Source organism: Hibiscus syriacus, unplaced genomic scaffold (genome assembly GCF_006381635.1).
Source record: "Hibiscus syriacus cultivar Baekdansim isolate YM2019G1 unplaced genomic scaffold, ASM638163v2 tig00112293_pilon, whole genome shotgun sequence".
NCBI classification, from domain to species: domain Eukaryota; kingdom Viridiplantae; phylum Streptophyta; class Magnoliopsida; order Malvales; family Malvaceae; genus Hibiscus; species Hibiscus syriacus.
Window position 1 is genome coordinate 1,723,673 of NW_024063296.1, and position 14,744 is coordinate 1,738,416.

A 14,744-nucleotide genomic window follows, 5' to 3' on the forward strand; every position below is an offset into this window, starting at 1 on the left:
TGTTGACTGAGAAATAAACTACTATATGATATATGCACCTCTATACCAAGAAAGTACTTAAGTTGCCCAAGATCCTTTAAAGAAAACTTCTCATGCAATGCATGAATTATTTGGTCAATTTTCAGCTGGGAACTCTTTGTGATGAGAATGTCATCAACATACATAACCATGTATACCACTTCATGGTCCCCTTAGTGAATGAACAATAAAGAATCTGCCCCTTGAAGACTTGAACCCCAAGCTAAGCAAGAATTCTCTTAACTTGATAAACCAGTTATTTAGAGCTTGCCTTAACCCATACAATGCCTTTTTTAACTTGCACACCAAGACATATCTATCAATGGATTGTTCTTCAAAGCCAGGAATCTGTTGCATGTAAACATCCTCACTTAAGTCACCTTTTAGAAAGGTATTATTCACATCCACCTGCCTTATTTGCCAGTGCCATGAAACAACCAATGAGACCAATATGTTTACTGTAAAAAACTGAACCACATGACTAAAAATATCTATAAAATCATAGCCTGGTATATGAGAATACCCCTTACCAATCTAGCTTTCAACATTTCTAGTGATCCATCAGCATTATTTTTCATATTGAAGTGCCATTTGCAACCAATGGCTTTTCTACCAGCTGACAGTTCCACAACATCCCGTGTGTCATTACTGAGAAGTGCATTGTATTCAGCCATAACAACCATCCTCCAGTCATCATCTTTGAGTGCATCTTGAATATCTCCAGGCACATTTTTGCATTAAATGGAGAAGGTTTTTGTCTTAAAGATCCCATGCTTGCTTCAAGTTATCATAGCATGAGTATTGCTCATTCTAGTACCTTGAACATTTTCTTGATTTTGAATTTGCTCACTAGAGACAGACTGTTCAGAATCAGAAGAAGCATTTCCAGCATATTCATGACCATGAGTAGAACCATCAGCATCACCAGTAGATTCAAGATCAGGAGAACTGAGAGCATTACCAGGTATATTATTTGTTGTTTGATCTACAGATTGCATATCTGGTTCATTTCCTATGGCTGCAGGTTGATCAATACTACATGCCTCTAACATTTGATCAGTATTGACATCAGTATTGACACTTGACCTTTGCATATCCTAGTATGCTTGTGTTGGTTGAAAATAACTGGTATGGCTCTTGATCGAACTAGCTCATTAGCATCTCTACTGTGTGATACTACTTTGTGAGCAAAAGGAAAAATATTTTCATTGAAGACCACACTCCTTGATACATAGATCAACCATTGTCATCCATGCACTGATAGCCATTATGCATTGGAGAGTAGCCCAGGAAGACACATGCCTTGGATTGAAAATCCAATTTATGTGTATTGAGTAACCTGAGATGAGGAAAACACTGACATCCAAAGATTTTGAAAAAATTGTAGTCATGAGGCTTACCAAATAGCTTTTGATAAGGAGAGATATTACCAAGAATCTTGGAGGGCATCTTGTTGATAAGATACACTGCACTGAGAACTGCATGAGACCAGAATATTAAAGGCATTGAAGCTTGTGCTATTAGAGCTAAAGCAATTTCTACTATATGTATGTGTTTCCTTTCCACTACCCCATTTATTGTGAGGTATGTGGACATGATTTCCTGATTTTAACACTAAGTCGATGTGAGACAGCCTCCAGGAATCGAAACTCTCCTCCATAGTCTGTTTGTAATGCAAGGATAGTTGTTTTAAACTAATTTGAAACTAGAGCAACAAACATTTCGAAGGAAACAATAGCCTCACATTTATTTCTTAACAGATAAACCCAACTGGTCCTTGAATACTCATCTACAAAACTCACAAAATATCTAAAACCACTAAAAACAATAGGAGCAGGACCCCATACATCAACTTCTACTAACTCAAATGGTTGTTTGTACACGGTTTGTGACACAAAAAAAGGTTGAACTTTATTTTTTCCTCTCTGACAGCCTGCACAAACTTCACTTTTATCTACATTTAGTCTTTTATTAAGAGTTTTCATCACCTCCTCAGCTGCAGGATGACCTAGCCTTTTGTTCCACAACCAGTACTTATTGGCATCTTTAATGTTGGTGTTGTTAACTGTTGATGTTTCTTACAGAGCTTGGCAGTCAAAGCTATACAATCCTCCATCAAGCTTTCCTTCCACCAGTTCGACTCCTGTGCTTTCATCCTTAACATAACAAACACTTGCATGAAACTCAAAATAAACCGAATTATCTTGAGTAAATTTTGAAACTGACAAGAGGTTCTTATTAATTTTTGAAACATATAGCATCTGATCAAACAAAAGATCCCCAGAGGCAGTTTTTAAAACATTCCTACCAACGTGAGTAATTATAACAGTAGAACCATATCCTAGATGAACTTACCACTGCCATTGTACACTTGTCTGCTCGAGATAGTAGAGGTGGCACCAGTCACATGATGTGTGGCTCATGAATCAGGGAACTATTTAGCATAGGTCAAAAGACCATCAACCATTAATGCATTAACTTGTACATTACCACTTGGCTTGATGACAGATGATTCTTTATCTTCTGCACTGGCACTTATAAAAGGATTGTAATGACAGTTAAATGCATGAGGAAAGCATGAACAAACATTTGGATGCATTTCATTAGTGGAGGAATTTTGTTGAGCAGTTACACCTTTGAAGTTCTGATCAAACCTATGCTAGCACCTGTTAACTAGATAACCTATCTTCCCACAAAGTTGACACTGCTGCTTAGGCCTCCCCTTGTACTTGTTACCTGTAGTGTTGTTAGGTTTAGAAGCCCCACAATTCTTGTAGTGTTAAGAATCCGAGACCTGATTGTTACTATAGCGGGTAAAATTTACCCATATTGGAAACCTCGACGAGTCATCAAGGCGTGACTCAGCATCAATAAGAACCGATAATACATTATCGAGGGCAAATGGCTCTCTTCTCGCAGCAATAGTTGGCTCATATTCAACTGGAAAACCATTAAGAATGGTGGCGATGTGATCAACATTTGAGATAGGGCTACCATATGTGGCTAAAATATCACTTATTTCTTTAATAGCCATGGTATAGTCTCTCATAGAGTGAGAGCCTTTCTTCTTCGACCTAAGGCGACAATGCAAGGACATAATTTTTGTGGTAGACAGCTTGGAATATAACCTGGTGATAGTATTCCAGACTGCAACTATGGATTCAGCACCAACCAACTGAGGTAGAGTGTTGGTGCTGACAGTAGAAAGAATCCAAGAAGCCAAAGAGCTATCTTGCTTGACATAACGTAGATAGGCTGGATTGATAACCTACTCACCAGCATCGTTAATAACAGTTTCACCGGAACCAGCTTCAAGAAAGCCTTCAAGTCTGAGCCCTCTAATCGTGAGAATCACTTGCTGCTTCCATAAGAGATAGTTCGAATCTGTTAAACACACGTTGATTCTTTTATTAGCAAAGGTATGCAAACTAGCGTCTGTCAACTGCTTATCCTCAACTATTATCGACATACCTTGAACCATGACCATTCTCGAAGAAAAAAGAGACCCGAGATCCAGAAGGCAAGAAAGAAGAAAAGAAAAAGAAACAAACAGCGAAACCGTTTCAAGATCTAATAGTGAATGATACCATGTTAACTATGGAAGAACCTTAGGGAGAATAGCAAGAAAAGAGTAATCAACTATGAATGTATTGATGATTTTAAGTACACAAGTTAAGCAACTATTTAAAGAGAGAAGATACAACTGCTACAAAGTTGGTTACAACCAATTAACCTCTTAACCTTTCACACTTAACTACTTAACCGAATATGGTTTAACAACATATACCATGCTTTAAAATATTTATCATATAACAATCATATTTATTATGGTACTTTAATACTAATCAAAAATATTTTTCGTATTATCTCCTTCAATAATATATGTTTTATAAATATTTATCATAATGATTCAATGCTTATAAAAGACATAATAATAAGATCGGTTATGAATTTAAAGTACCTTTGTAATTTCCAAAAATTTGACTACAGAATCTTATTGCCAAATTCAATTTAAGATAATATTTTAAAGTTTGTAGATCATACCAAATGTATCTACTAGTAGCCTGTGAAACCCTTTTTCTAACCATTAGTTATCCATGGTTTGAACTTCGAATCTAATTTAAAGCAAGTTTAAACATATTTTAACAGTTGTTGAATTCATTTCTAAATTGTTGGAAAAATAGATTGTTGCAAAATGAGGCGTTAAAAGCGAATTCGTCTCAATGTGTATAATTGCTACAATGGACAAATAACCTCCTAGATTAGCACTACTCTCTAAATTTTGTACACCTGAAAGATGAAGTGGCCTTGGGTGGTACTGATATTTTCTCAACTCAAACAACACTCAATATAAGAAGGTATTTCAAAGCAAATATTTGCATAGGAATATTGAGAAATTTCTCTTGTCAAGCATTGCAGGAAATGCACAGCTTAGTAATTACAAGAAGAAAACAAGAAAGTATCTTATTGAGTTAAATTGCTATACACATATTCTATTCCTATTACTTATAGCTCACTCACATTAACCTCTAACAACTTAACAACCCTTAAACTATTTCCTAACAGCTTCCACATGATGACTAACTATATCTATCATCACCTCTCAACTCACATGCATGAAACGCTTTAACCCATGTGGATGAGTTACCTAAGGTATCTCAACATTCTCTCCACTTCTTTTTCATTCTCTTCTCCAACAAGGCATCACTCGTAGTCTTTCTCGAAACTGCTCAAACGCTGGCTTGGTTAGTCCATCTGCTATGTAGAAACCAGCATGAACATAGCTAACTCGAAGCGCACCAGCTGCAATCTTCTCACGAACAAAGTGTACATCCAATTCAACATACTTGGATCGAGCATGACGTATCGGATTCACACTCAATGCAATAACACTCGTGTTGTCACACCAAATAACAGGTGCATCATGCAAGGACAAACCAAGATCACAAAGTGATGCAGTAAGCCAAGTAACTTCTGCAGCAGAATCAACAACACTCATGTATTCAGCTTCCATTGTTGGACAAGAAACAATTTTCTACTTCTTTGAATTCCATGCAACCAAACATTCTCCAAGGAAAACACAATACCCAGACATAAACCTGTGATCACTAGCATCACCAGCCCAGTCAGTATCCGAGAAGGCTTTGACACATAACTTAGCATCACCTTTTGAGAACACCAACCCATAATCAAGTGAACCTGCTAAGTAACACAGGATAGGTTTGACTGTCACAAAATGGACTATTCGTGGAGACTGCATGAACTGAGTCACTTTATTAACTGCAAAAGCTATATCTGGTCGAGTATGACAAACTTATAAGAGAGCTCCCACAATACTACAATACTCTCGAGCATTTGTCATTAGATCACCAGCCTGATCAAAAACCTTTGCAGTAACCATCGGAGTACACATAGGTGTTACTTGACTCATGTTAGTTTTCTTCAACAACTCACATATATAAGCACGCTGACTCAACATCAAACTAGTACCAACCCTGTTAACTTCAATTCCCATAAAATATGACAGCTCACCTAGATCTTGAAGTGAAAACCGAGTGCTAAACATATGGATGACCTGATCAACAGTTGTAACCAAGGTTCATGTGATGATAATATCATCTACATACACCAAAACATATATACATCAGTCTTCTTGAACTTTAACGAACAATGAAATATCTGCTTTTGACTCAACAAACCCTAACTCTAAAAAATAGCTTTAAGCTTATCATTCCAGTTATGTGGTTCTTGGCGAAGGCCATAGAGTGCCTTTTGTAGCTTATACACCAGTGTAGTACCATCTGCAGCACATCGTTCAAACCCTGGAGGCTGCTTCATATACACTTCCTCGCTCAAGTCACCATTTAAGAATACATTGTTGACATCATCCTGTCTCAAGACCCAGCCTCTTGCAACAACCATGGTTAAAAGGAGATACACGGTTGAGAACTTTACAAATGGGCTAAATGCGTTCTTGAAATCAAGCCCAGGAACTTGTGTGAACCCTTTTGAAACCAATCGAGCCTTGTACCTATGCACAAACCCGTCCGAATTTCTTTTAAGTTTAAACAACCACTTACATCCCGCCACATTCCTGTTAGCAGGTAGGGGAACAAGAACCCACATGCTACTTTGAATTAACGCTGAATATTCAGCATGAACTACATCAGTTCATGGAGCTGACTGAAGAGCTTCTTCAACAGTTGATGGCACAATATCATAAAAAAACGTAGTGTAGACTTTTGTTTTAAACATTCCACACTTACTCCTAGTCAACATAGGGTGACCATTAGCAACTGCAGTCCCTACTCTGTCATCAGATGGTGGTTGCATCTCCGTAGAGAATTCAGGAACATTAAGCACCGCAGGCATTGCAGTAGACCCATTATTTTCACCATATCATGTAGAGCATCGTTCAGAAGTATCTACAGACAGGTCAACAACATCTAGCTCTTGAACAACACCAATATGCAGTTTGTTAACATCCACCACTATGTTAAGAGGCTTGCTCAACTGTGAACCAATTCCTGATTGTCTGATAGTCTTATCATCAGCAAATGGGAAACGCCATTCATCAAACTTCATATGACAAGAAACAACTACACGTTCATCAGGTGTTAGACAAAGAAGCCCTTTATGTTGAGGGTTTATACCCAAGAACGTGCATGGCTGAGACTGAAAATCTAGCTTATGGTTGTTGAACGATCGTAGATGAGGGAAACATCGATACCTAAATACCTTAAGTGAACTATAATCATGTTTTTTGCTGAACATACACTCAAAAGGAGACCCTCCAGCTAGTACCTTCAAGGGTAACATATGAATCAAGTGAACAACCATAACCACTACATATGACCAGTAGCTGATTAGTATGGAGGTCTGTACGAGCAGTATTAAAGCAAGCTCAACTATATGCTTGTGTTTACGTTCCACTACACCATTTTGTTCTGACGTGTATGGACATGTAACAGATGAGAAATACCAGCTTCAGTGAGCATACGAGATAATCGAAGATATTCACTGCCCCTGTCACTTTGAACAACCAAAATTGTTAGTCCAAATTGTGTTGTCCAAGCTGCTGAAATAGTTGAAAAGCCTGAGTAGCTTAAGACTTATCTTTAAGTAGATACAAAACATGTATCGAGTGCAAGCATATAAAAAGCTAACATAATATCTATATCCATTTGAAACAATAGGAGATGGTCCCCATAGATCAGTAAAAATAAGGTGGAAATGTGACTCATACACAGTAGTTGAATCAGAGAAGGGAAGTTTATGACTCTTTCCCATGTGACAAGAAACACAAATTTTATTAACCTTTTTCTCAATATTTACATCAAGTAGTTTGCATATTTTCTCAAGGGTTCCATGAGCAGGATGCCTAAGGCGCCTATGCCATAAATCAAACAAACGATGTGAAGTGACAACACTATTAGCTTCAAAACAAGAACTCTTATTATTACTATCATCAACTTGAAACAAGTATAGTACATCATTCTCTTGTTCTTGTAGCAACACCTCACCAATGTCTTCATCACAAATATAACAGCATGATGCATGGAATTCAAAATACACCTCATTGTCCCTAGCAAGCTTCGAGACCGAGAGAAGATTTTTAGTTATCTTAGGTACATGAAGAAGGTCATTTAACATTAATGCTCGAGTAGAAGAACATAAAACTGGTTTACCAATGGCTCGAATAGAGAGTAAACCTCCATTACCAACAACAAGTTTACCTGGCCCTGAGAAGTCTTTTTGATTAATAACCTTAGTTGGGTCAGAGGTTACATAATCTATAGCTCCAGAATCAACCACCCAGTGATCCCTCGTGCTAGTGGCAACATGGCTTTGTGGCTGTGAAGAGTAATAGACCTGCACCTCAGCCCGAGCTTTTGTACAACACACGCACTCATCCACATCAATAGGAACTAATTCCAAACTAGAGTAGTTTACATCTCCTGAATCACCACGAGTCACAACATGATCAGTCGATCTACTAGTAAACGATTGATCGAACCTGTACTAATAATCAACAACCAGATGGCCATTTTTTCCCACACAACTGGCACTGAACGCGTGGTCGACCATGGCCCTGACCTCCAACTCGACCTCCAGCACTAAATCCTGACCTCCCAGAGGAACGATCATGAAAACCAGGACCATATTGAGCTAAATGAGCACTCATCGGAAGAGAATATTCTTGGGAATCAAACCTAGCAAGTTGAGTTACTACATCGATTAACATCGAGCAGATATTATACAGAGACAACATATTTTATGGTGGTTATGAACGTAATAAACGACTGATACTCTTGGGGAAGGCCTTTTAATATGCTCGCAACATGTTCGGCCTGAGGAATTGCACTGTCACACGAATCTAATGTGTCACAGACTTCTTTGATGCGAGTAAGATACGTACACATGCTATCACTTCCTTTCTTGAGAGACTGAAGTTTGTAGTGAAGGCTGATAACCGTTGTGGTTGACCGATTCACAAAGAATTACAACATTGTACTCCATACCGCCGTTGCCGTCTCTGCTCCAACAAACTGGGATAACAAATGAGGGCTGATCGTGGACAGTAACCAAGAAACCAGTGCACTATCTTGTGTAAGAAACACTTCATGCAATTCATTTGCCACCATGTCACCATTCTCATCCTCCACTGTTGTAGGAGGGGGACACGCAACTCCGGTTAGCAACCGCTCCAGTCGATGACTGCAAACAGTCAGCAAGACTTACTGCTTCCAAAGTAGAAATGTAGCCTCATTAATAATAATGTTAACCTTCTTGTTTATGAAGGTCTTGCCAGCAGAAAACTCCATGAACACGAGTATAGCACAGTACACAAAAGAGACCTCAGGAATATCCAGCGAATGGTACCATGTTAAGCATTGTAGGAAATGCACAACTTAGTAATTACAAGAAGAAAACAAGAAAGTATCTTATTGAGTTAACTTGCTATACACATTATTTATGCTGATTACTTATAGCTCACTCACAACAACCTCTAACAACTTAACAACCCTTAAACTATTTCCTAACAGCTTCCACATGATGACTAACTACATCCATCATTACCTCTCAACTCACATGCATGAAACGCTTTAACCCACGTGCATGAGTTACCTAAGGTATCTCAACACTCTTGAAGTGCATATAAAACGGAAAAATAAACATCTATTTATAGGCTTAACATATGAGTAAAATGGTAAAAGATCCAATAATATTTACGAAATAATTAATTATCATAAACATTATGACCATATATTATATTAAATATTTTGTAACAATTATTAACAGTAAAATAAACTCTGGTAGATAATTTTTTATTGAGAGGGTCTTGTTTAAAAATAAATAAATACGAACCGAATCGGACTTACGTTCATCATGAGTTAAATAACCGTTTTCATCCAAACACATAACATTTGGCCTCGAAATAAAACTTTTAAAGATACTATTCAAAGAAACTTTTAAAGATGCTTTTTGTCTTTTAATTTAATATTAAAAATTTTACATTTTAAAAAGAAAATATATTAGAAAAGAATATATTACATAAACAATTTGATAAATTTTGCTTAGTAGTCTTTTGTTATCCAACCAATATAATATAATTTTACGTTCCTAAACACAACATTTTGAGAATTTTATTCATAAACATAATCTTACACTTCCTGAGGAATGAAATGGTCCCTAAATATTAATAATTTTTAGGGTAAATCATATTGTTAATAAAAAATTAAAATATTAATAACTTTTTAGGGTAAGTCATTTTGTTAACCCATCCAACTATTAAAATAGTTTTATTTTAAACATCAAATTACAAAACTTTCAATTTCATCACTTATATTTTAATTACTTTCCATTCAATCGTTAGTAAAAATGATGCCATGATTTTTTTTATAATAATACAATAATAAATTTACTTGTTAATATTTATATATTTAATTAATTTAGTTTTAATATTAAATAAATTAATATATATATATATATATATATATATTCTTTCGCTTTAATCTTGATTTTAAAAATTAAGAAAATATATAACAATCCAAAAATAACATAAATGACATGAAGTATAAAAATAAGAAAAACATAAAAAATTAAAAGGAGAAGATTCGTTGTTGTTACCTAAATGACATGGTCTTGTACTAGGCCGACACGTCGCAGGTTCTGGGAAGATAAGGTGCTCCATGGAATTTTATTCTTGATCGACACTCTTTTTGGAGTTTTATTTATTTATTCGGATAATTATATTTTTATTACTAAAATATAAGCTTCTTATCAAATTAAGAATTATACCATAATATTAATTTTAAAATAATTAAATTTGAAAAATATAATTATCTTATAAATACGTAATTATATGCAATAAAACCTTTTTTTCTAAAGTTATCTGAAAATTAAATTATTAAAGATTGTGACTTAAATTCTATTTGATCCTATCTAAAATTATGAGAAAAGTAAATATATGTGATGGATTCAAATATTCTCGAGGTCAGGAAAGGAGACATGATTTTATATTAAGGAAAACAGACTTTTAACTTATAAAATTTTAGGAAATGTGAATAAAATTTTTGGGACGGAAAAATAATTTTAATAAAAAATATATAAAAATTTTAAAATATAAGATAATTTTAAATTTTTAACGGAGACGATGGATTCCACCACCCCACCTTAATCGATCCTTGCTCGGTCTATAGACCAAATTCGTAGTCCACCACTGATTGACTAGGGATACGAGATCGAAACTCTTGGTGGTATAATACATGTTTATTATTTAGAATTTAGTGTTCGTATATTTTATATATGATTAGATTTTTTTAGAGTTATTGTGCTTTTCACAATCCTCTCATAATGCTTTTATCGAGTTAATTTTATTTTTAATTTGATTGTAATTTTCTATTAAATTTTTTACATATATATTTATATTTTTCAAATTTATAATTAATTACATAATCATATTATAACATTTTTTTATAAAAATGAGATAAAAGATAATAGCTATTTAAAGAAGTCCAGTCATTTGACAATAAATGTTCATATTCTTACATATGTGATATTCGAATTTAAAATCCAAAAGAATAATAAATTCATTAACCATTGAAGTTGTTTGGCTCGTGCTTATACAGTAAGATGAATATTTATTTAATTTGTTGATCATATTTGATTGAGTGTGAATATTCAACTGGGAATGAGCTTCCAAGATGCCTTGGAAGCAAGTAAAGAACCGAATCTCATTTAATTTGAAAGATAAAAGAACATTTTGCATCCCATAGTTATTCATTTGTTTCAATTATTTAGTTTTAACCAAATTAATAGATTAGAATTTAATTTATTTTTAAAACATTTGGTTCTACTGCGGATTAATACCTTCGATAATTCTGTTTAATGAAAGTTTAATTCCATTATTAACAAAATCAACTATTGAAAGTATTACAAAATTCGATCGAAATGATGAAATCAACAAGATGATCACCATGAAAAAAAAAAAACCAAATTGCTAAATAAAATAATTTCTATACATGGTTACAAATCTCACTATAAACGAGCAACATTTGCATCTAATCTCTTCTTCATCCAGCCCATTATATTTTGTCCGATCTCTTGGCGCTCCGGCTCAAAGAGCAGGTCGTGCAAGAAGCCGTCGTAAAGCTTAATTGCTTTGAACTCGGAGGCTGCTTTGTTGTACAAATCCCGGGAGGCAAAAGGGGAGTGGTGACTTTGTCCGCCGTTTCATGTAGAACGAAGAATGGGATCGTCACGTAGTTGAAAATCTGCATCAAGTGTGAAGATATTCGCAATATCTCGTGCCCAGTTCGGACCGTACCAGTGTAGACCAAAGGATCAGAGTACTGGGCTTACATTGCTGCAGGATCCCTTGAAACTGGGATGCCCCTCTTGTTGGCACCTTTGAACTGCAACTTTGGAGCAATCAGAGAAACAAGAGGAGCCAGGGCGTGCACAAAGGTACCATACCAAAAATTTAAATGGGGGAAGCGGTATAGTATATCATATCCAAAAACCATTTTGATCGGTATTAAAATGCAGATTCGAACAGCTAGAAGTCGGATTAAAGTAGTAAACCACAGCCAATCTTAATTATCATGTCTAATGAATAAATTTTTGTTCTAATGATTTACATAGTAAATGAAATCCGAATCCGAATTCTGAAATCCGAATCTGAATTCTGAAATCCGAGTTCCCGAATTGAGCATTAAAGGATTTCATAGGGTCATATGACAGGTTATTGATTGGTTTCTAAGGAACTTCTAACTTTTCTTCAAGAAATAAACCTCAGAGATCAATACAAAATGATTTAGTGCAACTACAAACAAGAACAAGGATCAACTTACAGCAAAAATTGGATGTGCTGGCTTGACATGTAATGCTGGAGATGTAAGCACAATTCCCTCCGGCATTTCTTGAACATAAGGATATGAAGCTGCCTGCACATTTGAGCCTTATTAAATCAAAAGTTCAACTGATAATTCAGTTACTAATTATAACCTGAACCCCTAACTCTAAACCTTAAATGCTACACCTTGAACGTATGCAGTACCTTCAAAACCACCGCTCCACCAGTAGAGTGATCGAAAAGGAACAACGGTACACCGGGATTCTCTGATTTGATTTTCCCCAAAAAAGTCCCCTTAAGAAACATAACAAGTTAAAGTTTTAGTAATATATAACCAAGCAGTAGTCATGAAAGTCGGTAACTCTCGAATGATATACAAAAGAGCAAGAAGATAATCCAATTGAATATTATAAAACAAACGAGTATGAGTTAATCTCAAGGCACATTATAGATACAGAACAATTCAAGAACAACTTACAGTGTCTGCAACTACATGATCGAGTGAAGGAACATATCCATTTAATCCATCACTGCCTCCGTGACCTACAGCAAGAGAGTTTACGTCATTAACTACAAAGGATTACAACGTTTGGCCCTTGAACTATCAAGAGAACGAAAGATCTACAGGAGCATTCCTGTCAAATTATGTACCCGTCCAGTCCATTGAATATACACCAAAGTTGCTAGAATTTAGTTGCTTTGCAAATTGAGCATATCTTCCGCTATGGACAGGGACGAAAGCAGGATTTTATGTTTGGGGTGAAAACATATCATTAATAAAAAGTGTAAATAAGATATCTAAAAAATATGATACTGAAATGTGACTGCCCGACCGCTCCCTCGGTCCATCATGAGCATGAAAAATGAGATTCATTTATGGAAACTGAGATGTTCACACAATTCAATCAACAAACTAAGGTTACCTGTGTTCATTCAACCCGTGTATGATTATCAAAATGCCCCTAAAAATCTAAAATCACTAACAAGTAGCGCTTTGGAGACAATCTAACAGAAATGTATCCGATTAATTCATTCTTTCCCTCAATTCTATAACAAAGAAATGAAGTATAGCGTACCTCAATTCACCGGTAAGAGGAAACCAAGACCGGCAAAACAAGGCATTTCCTCAAACACCAAAGAATAGGGACGTGCTCCACCAGCACTGAATCTCTCCGTCCCCGTTTCAAACCCCATGTCCAAAGCCTCCGCCAAGGCTCTCTTTCTCAAGGTGTCCTCCTTTTCCCACCTTGATATCGATCTCCGCTATGCAATTTTAGCCGCCGTGATCCCCCTTTGAGAGTGCCAGTGCCGAGGGAAGACGAGCAGGAGAAGACACAAGATCATGGATCGAATGAAAATAAGAGGGATTAGTAGGGTTCTCAGGACTGGGATTAACCGGTTACTTTCTCCCGACGTCAATTGGAGAGTTGAAAAAAATGGAGATCATTGACGAGGAAAGCATTTGGTGCGTGAGATTCAGTTTCCTTTTTTTGAAAATCTGGTGTGATAGAAATGGAGAGTTGACGCCGAAAAGGAAAGTACAGTGAAGCTTACGCTATATTCCCCGCGTTGACACCTCCGCTTCGGACCAGTCGTGGCGCGAATAAATTAGATGAAAAACCGCTAAGCAACCGTTATTTGAATTTATTTTTTTAAATTAAGAAAGGATAAATTACAAATCCAATCACTCCACTCTCTTCTCATTCATACTTTAGTTACTAAATTTTTTAATTTTTAATTTACTCGTTAGGCTTTCATTTTCTTCCTATTTTGATCACGTTCAATTCTCTATCTGTTGATATCGTTAGGTACAAGCACATAATTATACTAGAGGACACACTTATAAAATTATTACACACTTATAAAATTTTAAAATAATATATACATATTATTAATAGAAAATACAAATAAAATGTCTAAATTTTATGATAACTTCAAATTTTCAAAAGAACCACAAACCAAACAACCTCGATAGTAAATGAATTATTAGAATTCCTTGAGGTCTCGGTTTTGAGCACCAGAAATGGTAGGGGTATGAGTATTTAATGTTGAGTGGTTGAGAGTTATCTTTAAATAGTTACTATCTTATGTTTATCCCAAATAATAAAATATTAGAAGAACGATTGTCACTACCCATTTCTCCCTCGATCTATCCTTAGATATTACTATCATATAGTCATATAAAATTAAATAAATAAGAATATTATTAAAATTATGTTCAATAATTAATATTTCTAGAATAAAATTTTTACTTCCACTACTGCAATTAATCATCATCTTCATCATTTGGAAGTTGCCCATCGCCATGAATCCTATGAAGGAATTGAAACGGGCTTTAAATTTCCTATGGATACAAGGTTCGTTGGAA